Genomic DNA, 11098 nt, shown 5'->3' with positions numbered 1-11098 from the left:
CGTCCAGCTCTGCACCTTGTTATCTCGGATTCTCAACGAGTCTGCTTCCTTTCGGGATGTGCATGCAGCCACTATTCCTGTGTGCGAGTTTGGCAGAGACACCCTATTGATTTGGTTAATGTATAACCATTTGACATATTAGGGCTGTTGGATAGCATATACAATGAGACTGGCATGGTCCACAATACTGTATAGGCCCGTATACAAGGGTTCAAACACTCCCACTATTGCAGCGTTCCATACCACCACCTTAATTCCCAAATTCCCACTCATATCTTCTGTTTGGCGTCAGCAATATTTTAATTTCCTGGTGTCTTCTCCCAATGTTAAGGCTGCTTGTCTACACAATTGCCACAATGTTCCCATAGATCAACTCTCGTGTCTGTTGTTCCAACAGTATTAGTATAAGAAGATGTATTGGGGATCCACATGAACCTGTCTGTTACTAATTCATCCCCTTAGACTTTTGCCCTCATATTCATGAGGACAGGGGCAATACCTCACCCCATGTCTGAGGCTGACCCATCAGCTCATTCCACACAGCAGTTTTCGTGGTCCTGTTCATATACTTCACTGTTCCTGAAGATTGCAGGACACATGCCATTTATCCACTATCCCTAAAGTGGTTTGCATCACTTATCCCAGAAGATGATCTCCCTGATCAGATTCCACTATATTGGCAAATCCCAAGTTGAAAACACTACCATTATGAGGATTCTTGCTGTCCTGTAATTCCAATATTAATCAAAGGCAGTCCAGTTCTCCCGATTGCACAGCTACATGGCCCTCCTGAAAGAAAATACAGCTGGAGAAACCTAACAGTATCCAAAGATTGGTTCATTTCACTAAATTTTTTCTTCAAATTGAAACAAAGTAAGTGTGAGCCCGTGTGTTGTAATGTTTGCTTAATTAGTGTGAGTGCCACCTAGAAAGAGAACTTGTTACTGCAATCCTGCATTTCTTGAAGGAACAGGTTTAAATAGGCAAAGCCCAACAAAGGGGCACCAACAAGAAAAAATGAAGGAAAACTGAGGCAGAAAGAGAAGAATAATTTGGAGAGAAAAGCAAAACCAGTAGAAGGAAACACCCACTCGAAAGCTGAAGGAGGAGAACAAAAGAGCTGAAGAATTGGCCAAAAATAGGGCTGAGATGGGATCTCTGTGAATCAGGGATAGTGGTAACCATAGTGAATGAGGAAGGAGCAATATCCATGCTCTTTCCCCAGACTTGACAGAAGACGACCAATGTGGACTTCACAAGCTTCAAAATCTCCCCTCCCCCAACTGCATCCCAAAACCAGCCCAGCTTGTCCCTGCCTCCCTAACCTGTCCTTTCTCCCACCTATCCCCTCCTACTACCTCAAGCCCCACCCCCATCTCCTACCTACTGGCCTCATCCCGCCCCCTTGACCTGTCCATCCTCCCTGGACTGACCTATCCCCTCCCTAACTCCCCACCTACACTCACCTTTACTGGCTCCACCCCCACCTCTTTTGACCTGTCTGTCTCTTCTCCTTTATCCATCTTCTATCCGCCTTCCCCTCTCTCCCTATTAGTAGGGTATATAATTAGTCATAATCAATTGGATTGTTTCACTAAGGGAATGCTTCCACAGAAAAGTTGCTGAAGATTCAACGGTAAGGATGCCTCACTATTTAAAAGTGGGAATATGAAATTGCTTTCATTTTAATATTAATGTATTTATGCAATGGTACAATCACTTTTTTTATAATGCGGGAGTGTGTTTGGAGTTAGAAATACAGGACCCATCAAGACTCAAACAGATAAGATTCAGAATTGATTGAGTACACTTGATGGTCATTAGACTTTTGTATTTAAGAGCTGGGTTCTTTATTTAAAAAAGAAAAAGTTGAGAAGAGTAACAGCAGTGATTTGGTGGTGGAAAAGAAATGTTCAAAGGTACATAAAATCTCTTCTGAATATTTAAAAAAAAAACTGAGTTCTTGGCCTGGGTTCAAGTCCCACCTGATCCAGAGGTGTGTAATAACATCTCTAAACAGAATGATTAGAAAATATCTTAAGAGCTGATTTCTTGCCATGGGAAAAAAAGGGCAAGTTCTTGTTCATACAGTTTATTAATTGGTATCATGTGGGATTGAGTTTTTAAACTAAAAAAAGCTGTAATCTTCTCCCCTTTTCTGATTATTAATGTTGCACTGCCCCCGGTGGGTAGTGTTTGTAATTAGGTGACTGGCTAATTTGCTGGTGGTTTATCAAAATAAAAACCATGCTGAGCTCTATTTGCTGTGTTGTTAAAATAAAAAGCTGAGTTCTTGCCTGGTGGGATGTTTGTTTCCGGACAAGAAAAAGGACCGAAGGGATGAGTGTACTATCCTGCAGATTTTGCAATTAAACCATTCGTGAATCTCTGAAAGTCTTTTGCTGCTGAATGCGGTATTTGGATATTGGTGTCTATAACAACTTGCAGTTTCCCTTGCTCCCAGAAGCCGTCATGGAGAGATTACAGCCATAGAAGTAGCATTATGCTTTTTAGTAATACTTACGAAACAAGGAGGTAAAGTCCACATACATTGGCTAGATTTATAGGCCCAAATTTGTCCTTGTGGATGCTACCATTGGAACTGGCTTCTCCAATAACAAGAGTAGAATACATATGGAAAGCAGATATCAAGTATGAGTTACAAGATTTCTAAAGCTCAACTGAACATAATGAGATGTGTGGTGTTTAATGCAGCCATCTGTAAAGTGGTTTCTATTGTAACTGTGGCTGGAAGCATTGAGAATAAATTTTAAATTTTATTCCTAGTTTAATTTAGTTTGTGCATTATTTAATTTTGACTAAAACACTGGCTGAATGAGGGAGTGTTCTGAGTGAACAACAGTTTTTATCCATGTAAATACATAAAATCTACACGTGTACATTTTTTTTTTGTTGGCAAGAATATGTACTCTTGGGGAATTGAGTTCGAGGGGAATTAAGTTTAAGAGCCATGAGTTTATGCTGCAGCTCTATAAAACCCTAGTGAGACCACACTTGGAATGTTGTGTTCAATTCTGGTCACCTCATTATAGGAAGGATGTGGAAGCTTTAGAGAGGGTGCAGAGGAGATTTACCAGGATGTTGCCTGGACTGGAGGGCAGGTCTTATGAGGAAAGGTTAGGGAGCTAGGGCTTTTTTCATTGGAGCGAAGAAGGATGAGAGGTGACTTGATAGACATGTATGAGATGGTGAGAGGCATAGTTAGAGTGGATAGTCAGAAAATTTTTCCCAGGGTGGAAATGACTATTACAAGGGGGCATAATTTTAAGGTGATTGGAGGAAGGTACAGGTGAGATGTCGGAGGTAGGTTCTTTACACAGAGTTGTGGGTGCGTGGAATGCACTGCCAGCAGTGGTAGTGAAATCAGATACATTAGGGACATTTAAGTGACTCTTGAATAGGCACATGGATGATAGTAAAATGTAGGGTATGTAGAGTACTTTGATCTTAGAGTAAGATAATAGGTTAACACCACATCGTGGGCCAAAGGGCCTGTACTGTGCTGTACTGTTCTATGTTCTATGTATTCAATATGTAAAGTAACAATTTAACTATTTGTAGTCATTTCACATACTTTTAAAAAATAAAAATAGCTGCTTTATGTATAAGCATTTTGTCTGCTGAAACACAATTCAAAAGATCAATGCCAGCATATTTACAACATGTTGATTGCATCACCTGACAATGTGTTTCATTGTGTGCCTTTTCTGAGTCTTGGGCAAATCTAGGAAAATCTAATGAATGAACTCAGAAATTTGGTGTCGATTCTGCTAGCCCTCTGGAAATGGGCTGGAGGGGGAGAATGGTGTGGGAAAGTGCTTGGGGGTAATTGGGAAGAAAGACAGATGGTCCTCCTACCCTGAGGCGAATGGAACCACGTAAGTGGACAATTAAGAGAGTCCTTTCTCTCAGATGTTGGAATTTACATGCAGCAGGGGTGGCACTCTACCATGAGGGGAGATTACATGTCACATCCAGTTGATCTCCTGGCATGCTTAGGAGTTTGAGACTTTCCTACTTGTGATCTCTTTAGTCCACGGAGGGCTCTTCTGAAGCATCCTGAGCACCCTCATGCTGCACTTGCATAGACTTGGTGGCACTATACATTGTTTGTGTCCTCTTCTTCCTGATGCAGTCCTATCAATGGTCATCGCTCCTGTTGATTCTGCTGTTGAGAATGATGAGCTGCCAGTACTGAGATTGGTTGGCTGCTCCTGAGGCAGGCAACCAACCTTAATGGGAATATTCACCTCGGAAACAACCACTTGGTTGCTTGCTATTGAATAGATGCAAACCTCGATCCTGCAGCTTGCCGGAATGGGGTTGTCATCCAATTTTTGGCTCCATTGGCAGTACCCTCAATGCCATCATAAAACTCAACCCTGTTTTCTCAAGTGCTTGTTTGTAAATGGGTATTTTTATCACTGTAATTAGTAGAAATGTTCTACATTCCATTCTGTGTAAAATGATATCCATTTTGAATGTTATAATGTAATAAATGCATGTTTATTGAGTGTTTCTAACAGACACGATCACAATATAAATGTAAAATCTGGCAATAATGTACACATAATAGCAGAATGTACAACCAAAAAGTAGACATGATAGTTTTCAATTTCTGGATAACTCAGTCTATCAATGTTGGTGCCATTTTCTCATGATGATCCCATTTGCAGCAGTGGTGGAACTTCAAATCTGATTTCCATGAGCTGGCTGTTTAGTTTCATAGAATCCCTACAGTGTGGAAACAGGCCCTTCGGCCCAACAAATCCACGCCGACCCTTGGAGCATCCCCCTATAACCTACCTAAGCTACACATCCCTGAACACTATGGGCAATTTAGCATGGCCAATCCACCTAACCTGCACATCTTTGGACAATGGGAGGAAACCGGAGTACCTGGAGGACACCCACGCAGACACAGGGAGAATGTGCAAACTTAACACAGACAGTTGCCTGAGGGTGGAATCGAACCTGGGTCCCTGGTGCTGTAAGGCAGCAGTGCTAACTACTGAGCCACCATGCCGCCCCCTAAAGGACAACTTGAGTTCCCTGCCACCTGCCTCCCCGATTGCTGCCTGATTGTAGATGTCAGCTATATCCTGGAGGTGGAAGCTGAATGTACTTCAGCACATTATTAGGTTGGCCAGTAGCCTTCTCAGCATCACTAGTGAGAATTCTGTGGAAAGGCAAGCAACAAGGATGAGACCGGGTAGTGGAGGTAGTAACATTATATGCAGAGCAGCTGGCAGTGCATCAGGATCAGCATTTTCAGAGATCAATCTCTAGGTGATCCTCATGCTATATCAAATCCCTGATGTGGGAATCCATTGGTAATTGCAATTTATTGGCAGAAAACATCTAAAAAGCCTTCAAACTTAATGCAGCTCCAAACTCATGTGCTGCCTTTCTGTTTGAGTTGCTGGTTTGCTGATACAGTAGGCTGGATTTTTTTTTTGTGGAGTTGTAGAGACTCTGCAGAGGGTTCAATATTGTGGCTATGGGATTCAGATTCATCAGTCCTGCCCCCATTTTTAGAAGAAACTATTTTTGCTGTTTGGAGGTGGAAGATTAATATTTACATGTATCTAAAATTCCCTGTGTGGAATGGGTGGGGCTGCATGCTAAGGTGCAATAATTGGCATTTCCAGCTCTAGTTGTGCCACAACCTGCTATAGATTTACAGCTCCTTGTGTATTCCTTCTACTTCAGTGCTCATCCTGTGAACAGCCTGTGCTGCTCCACTAAGTGAGCTTTCAACCCATTGCAGGGCATCATGCTACTCTTTGTAAGCAATATGTGTGATCCTGCATATGTTCTTTCTGTGGGCTTGGCCAGTCTCTCATGGTTGGAGTTAATGCAGTTGCACCTCCAAAAAAAAGGTAGGGTTAATCGTCGAGGTAACAAGGTGTAGAGCTGGATGAACACAGCAGGCCAAGCAGCATCAGAGGAGCAGGAAAGCTGACGTTTTGGGTCTAGACCCTTCTTCAGAAATGGGGGAGGGGAAGGGGATTCTGAAATAAATAGGGAGAGAGGGGAAGGCGGATAGAAGATGGATGAAGGAGAAGATAGGTGGAGAGGAGACAGACAAGTCAAAGAGGCACGGGTGGAGCCAGTAAACGTGAGTGTAGGTGGGGAGTTAGGGAGGGGATAGGTCGGTCCAGGGAGGGCAGACAGGTCAAGGGGGCGGGATGAGGCTAGTAGGTAGGTGGTGGGGGTAGGGCTTGAGGTGGGAGGAGGGGAAGGTGGTCCATTGAGTCACGGCCAACCTACACAGGAAGGCTTCCACCCACTTTGTGAAATGATCCTCTAGGACCGCACAATACTTATTCCCCCTTTCAGTCCTGGCAGATGAACAATAAAGTTGATCTGCATGGATTGCCTCAGGCCGTCCACCCATCAGGTAACTCCCAATTCGATCTTCTGGGGCTCTGAGCTATTCTACATACAGACCAAACATCCTTTCACACAAGTCTCCACATCCAACCATATTCCCGGTCACCAGACCACACACCTAATATGTTCTGTTTCCTCACTTCCTGGATGTCCCACACCAGAGCCTCCATGGGCCAATTGCATTACCTTGTTGGTAATCCTCAGACACCACCCACTTATTCCTGCTTGAATAATGTTCCTTCTTACACTGCTATATCACTAGTCTGCCAGAGTCCTTCGAAATACTTTCCTCCCTGTTTGCCTCAATGATAACCTTTAAAATTGGGACTTTGTGGTCAGCTTCCCTTCCCCCATTTCTGAAGAAGGGTCTAGGCCCGAAACGTCTGCTTTCCTGTTCCTCTGATGCTGCTTGGCCTGCTGTGTTCATCCAGCTCTACACCTTGTTATCTCAGATTCTCCAGCATCTGCAGTTCCTACTATCTCTGAAACAGGGTTAATCATTGTACTGGATGTCCTCCACTTGAAGTGCATTAACATGCATTCCCTCAGGGAATTCTGCACATCTGATGCTTTTTCTCCAAGCACTGTGGCTCATAGGTTGGCTCCTGGACCCCTATCACCATGCCTCTTGGATCATTAATCATCATCATCATCATCATCATCATCATCATCATCATCATCATCCCTGCTGTATGGAGGATGGTGCAGAGATCTACCTCTAGCATCTCCTCTTGCACTTTTGGTATGTCACTCTTCACTACATGTCATAACTCTACATGTGTATTACCCGTCTGAAGTACCTTTTTTTTTTGGAGATAATCAGCTGGTTAGAAGCAATGGTGCATCCTTTGACATCGCTTCCTCAGTATGACTCCTGAGGAATGATCCAGCTAGAATAAGAGTTGTTTGTGAAGAGCAAGAGCCACTGGGACCTACGTGGGACACTAAAGGAGGTAATATGATTAAACCCTTGGCATTGTGGGATCGAGTCAATGCTTTCAACCATTCATGTGGCACTTTCATCATACAGCTCCCCCTTTGCACTCTCCCTCTTATCAATGTCTTTTTTTTTTTGCTTAATGTACTAGCATTATCACCTTCACCATTGGCATTATGTTCAACTATGCTTCTAACACCACCTTGTCACCAAATATATGTGATTGTCGATCACCAAAAATGAGCTCAGCTGGCACTCTTGCTGCTTCTGTCACTGTCTCCTCAACTATATGAATCACTTATAGCCTTGCAGATCTACCCCAGTCCAGGGCATCTCTCAATGATTGTGTGCTCCTTTTCAACAAATGCAACATTACAGTAGTCTATTCTATCACGTCACTAGAGACAAAGGTCTTCAATGTGACAGTTGCAGTTTGCATTTCAGTCCATAACTGTTTGGACCACAGGAGAGCTTTGGATATACATATCTAATAAAATGAATAATTGTATGTGCCCGATCTGCCCCAACAAGTCCACAATTCAAATGTAATCAATCATGAATGACCTCTGTATGCTCCTGCTAAACAACACAGCATGCTGGAACAAAACAAGTTGTTGAACCTCCTGTGGCATTCGATTGATGTTCATCTACTGCACTGACAGTGGATGCAATCTCCTGCCATACTGTCTTTGTCATATTAGGTACTTTCCTCTTTCATTTTGGTTATGTTTTCTCTTTCTGCTTGTGTCTTTTTGATCATAACCAGAAGTCTGGTCACAAAAGCTGGCATTGTTTCACCCACGCTATCAGCAATTGCTCTCCTCTACGATATTCTGGCATGACATTGAAGAAAACGTGTGTAAGTAAGGCCTTAGGTTATGTGTGGCATCAACCAAACTTATGTCTGCTGACATGCAGGAACCTTAGATAACAAGGTGTAGAGCTGAATGAACAGAGCAGGAAAGCTGACGTTTCGGGCCTAGAGGAACCTTATTCTCTAGGTGACTGCAGACCTATGTTGATAGGTAGGCTAACATATGTTCCTTTCATGCTAACATAACATGTGTGCTTAGTTGCACAACAACACCCTACCAGCTTGCTCCTTCTTGCTTGCTGCAGTGACAGTATGCTGTGGTAAAGGTAATGATCAAAGCACAATTGGATGCCACACCCTGATAAAATGGGTGGTGAAAGTGTAGGAGGAAGGGCAAAGGTTCTGCATGTAGTGTCTAACTATCCGTGCCTGAGGCATTGTGCTCATCTGAGTTAATGCAGAGTGTCAGGACCAGCTGAAGTTTCAAAGATGCTGACATGTCCTTGGCTGGGTCATGTGAGGTTTTGCCAGTTTTGACTGCTATGTGCTTTGTCATGGCACAAGGGCAATAGAAAGCATTAGTGTATTTTTTTTATGGAAGGGTAATGATGGGCCATCTTTTACAGTGTCAGTAACCAATTAGACAATGAGCATAGTTTGCACTCACCTGACCAATCTTGGATGTTTCCTCCCATGATCCAGGAGCCCAATGCATCAGGAACTGCTTACGTGAAATATTTTCCACCATTTCCATATCCAGATTGCTTGGAAATTTCCTATCTTGCATTAACTGCTTCCGTGTTAAAATTCAGACTAGCAAGTGGCTGTGTGATGATGGCAAAATTGTCCTGTGATGGGATGATCACTGAAACCTGGTTTCTAAACTAGTAGAATTAGTTTCTTATTGTGCCTTGATCCACTGTGGGAATAGCAGCTGGAGATGGGAGGTCATTGGTAACTGCCTTTTTTCCTTCATTCATTCATGGGATGAGGGTGTCGCTGGCTAGGCTCGCCAGGGTTGTTAAGAATCAACCACATTGCTGTGAGCCTGGAGTCACATGTAGTCCGGACCAGGTAAGGATTGCAGGTTTTCTTCCCTAAAGGACACAAATGAACCAATTGGTTTCTCTGTGACAGTGGATTCATGCTCATCATTAGACTCTTGATTCCAGGTTGTTAAATTTGAATCCTTTGAATCCTGCTGTGGCAGTCCAATGATAATACTGCTAGGTCATCGTCTCCCCAAAGACACATTGTTGCTTAAATTTGTTTGCTTCCTGTGTCCAAAGCCCAGTAAAAATTATTCAGAGGGGAGAAACCATAACTATTTGGAGGATCAATACGTTTATTTCCGTTTTGAAGGATGCAAAATGAGTTGGATCAGTTTTCTTAGTTTTTTTTCCTTTTGGGTTCCCTTTATAGTTCACTATCACGTACAAAATAAAAAATCTATTTGACAATAAAACAGCCATTTTTGGTATCCTTTCTTTTGCATAATAGTTAACTGCAGAAAAACATTTGTAGCAAAACTTTTGATGTTGAGCAGAAGTTGATTAGTACTAACAACAGTGAAGTGAAAGTATTCACTAAGAAATTAACATGTTTTTTCAGGAAAGCTGCATTGGTGTTACAAGCCTGTAATACACTTGGGGCGACATAATTCTGCAAATGCCAGTGAAATAAATGCAAATTAAGAACAGTGAAATGTTTTGGGGAAAGTTTCTAAAGTATTTTTTGGTGCTACTTTGAATGTTGCATCAAAGTTAGTGATAAGGACATTAAATATGTTTTTCCGAAATATGTTGTTTTCATTCTGAAGTTCTGTCTTAATGGTGCACGGTCTGTACTAAACATTCCCATTGTTGAATTTTGAACACTTGTGGGTGCCTGTCTAGCTATATACAAAGCTTCAGAGCGCACAGAATGTGTGTAACCCATATGTGTGAAAAATTTTGATTATCTGTACCAAACTGTCCTAGAGTCAGTTTACGTCCATAGCTCCATTAACAACAACAAAGAAAGCTTCTCAAATGTGGAGCAGTTCCCTTATCTGGGCAGCTACCTTTCATCTAAGGCTAACATTGATGCAGAGATTCAATCACATCCAATCTGTGAGCGCTGCCTTTGGACACGCAAGGATGAGAGTCTTTTATAAATGTGATATTGTGCTGATACCAAGATCCTTGTATATAAGCCAGTCATCCTTCTGAATCTTCTATGCGGCTCTGGAACCTGGACTATGTATAGATGTCGCCTCCAAAGCCCTTGAAGTACCATCAATACTGTTTGAGATTGATTCTCTGCATCAGCTGTGAGGACAGGCATGCTAACATCAGTGTCCTTGAAGGAGCCAATAGCAACAACATTGAGGCCATGATCTTCTGAAACCAACTCAGCTAGGCCGGCCACGTGCCCAGGATGCTTGTGTTCTGACTGCCAAAGCAAATTATCTTCACCTAGCTCAAATGACAGGAGGATAAAGGAAGCATTTCAAAGAGACCCGGAAGGCTTTCTGCAAGAAATGCAACGTAGAAGTCAACGTTTGGGAGACCCTCTTTAGAAGAAACCGAATTGGAGGAACCTCCTGAATGATGGGTCTGAATTTTTTGAGAACACCTGTCAGCAAGAGGAAGTACGAAAAAGAAACTGGAGAAAGAGGTGCCAATGATCTCAAAGCCAAAGGTCAATTCCATCTCCTGGAACACCTGCCAACTGTGTGGTTAGAGATGCAGATCTAGGATCAGACTCATCAGCCATGCAAGGACCCACTGAACGCTTCACTAGTGACAAGGAGTTTCCTAGGTGGTCACTCATACTTGCTGGCATGTGATTGCTGACAATGACAGCTTGTGGGGAGGGAAGATATTGGCCGCCTTCTCTGTGGTGAGATTGCATACTTCATAGGTGTTCATCAGAACTCATGGACATGG

General features: G+C 42.8%; 2 protein-coding genes across 4 annotated transcripts in view; one reads left to right on the top strand and one right to left on the bottom strand.

The window, feature by feature from the left end:
- atg10 (ATG10 autophagy related 10 homolog (S. cerevisiae)) overlaps positions 1-11098 on the bottom strand; it is a 526624-nt gene that overhangs the window by 382679 nt on the left and 132847 nt on the right. The window lies entirely within an intron of this gene.
- LOC125482775 (single-stranded DNA-binding protein 2-like) overlaps positions 1-11098 on the top strand; it is a 171060-nt gene that overhangs the window by 103154 nt on the left and 56808 nt on the right. The gene's annotated exons all lie outside the window — the stretch shown is intronic.

This window comes from Rhincodon typus, chromosome 3 (genome assembly GCF_021869965.1).
Source record: "Rhincodon typus isolate 14 chromosome 3, sRhiTyp1.1, whole genome shotgun sequence".
NCBI classification, from domain to species: Eukaryota; Metazoa; Chordata; class Chondrichthyes; order Orectolobiformes; family Rhincodontidae; genus Rhincodon; species Rhincodon typus.
This window is presented reverse-complemented; position numbering and strand designations above follow the sequence as displayed.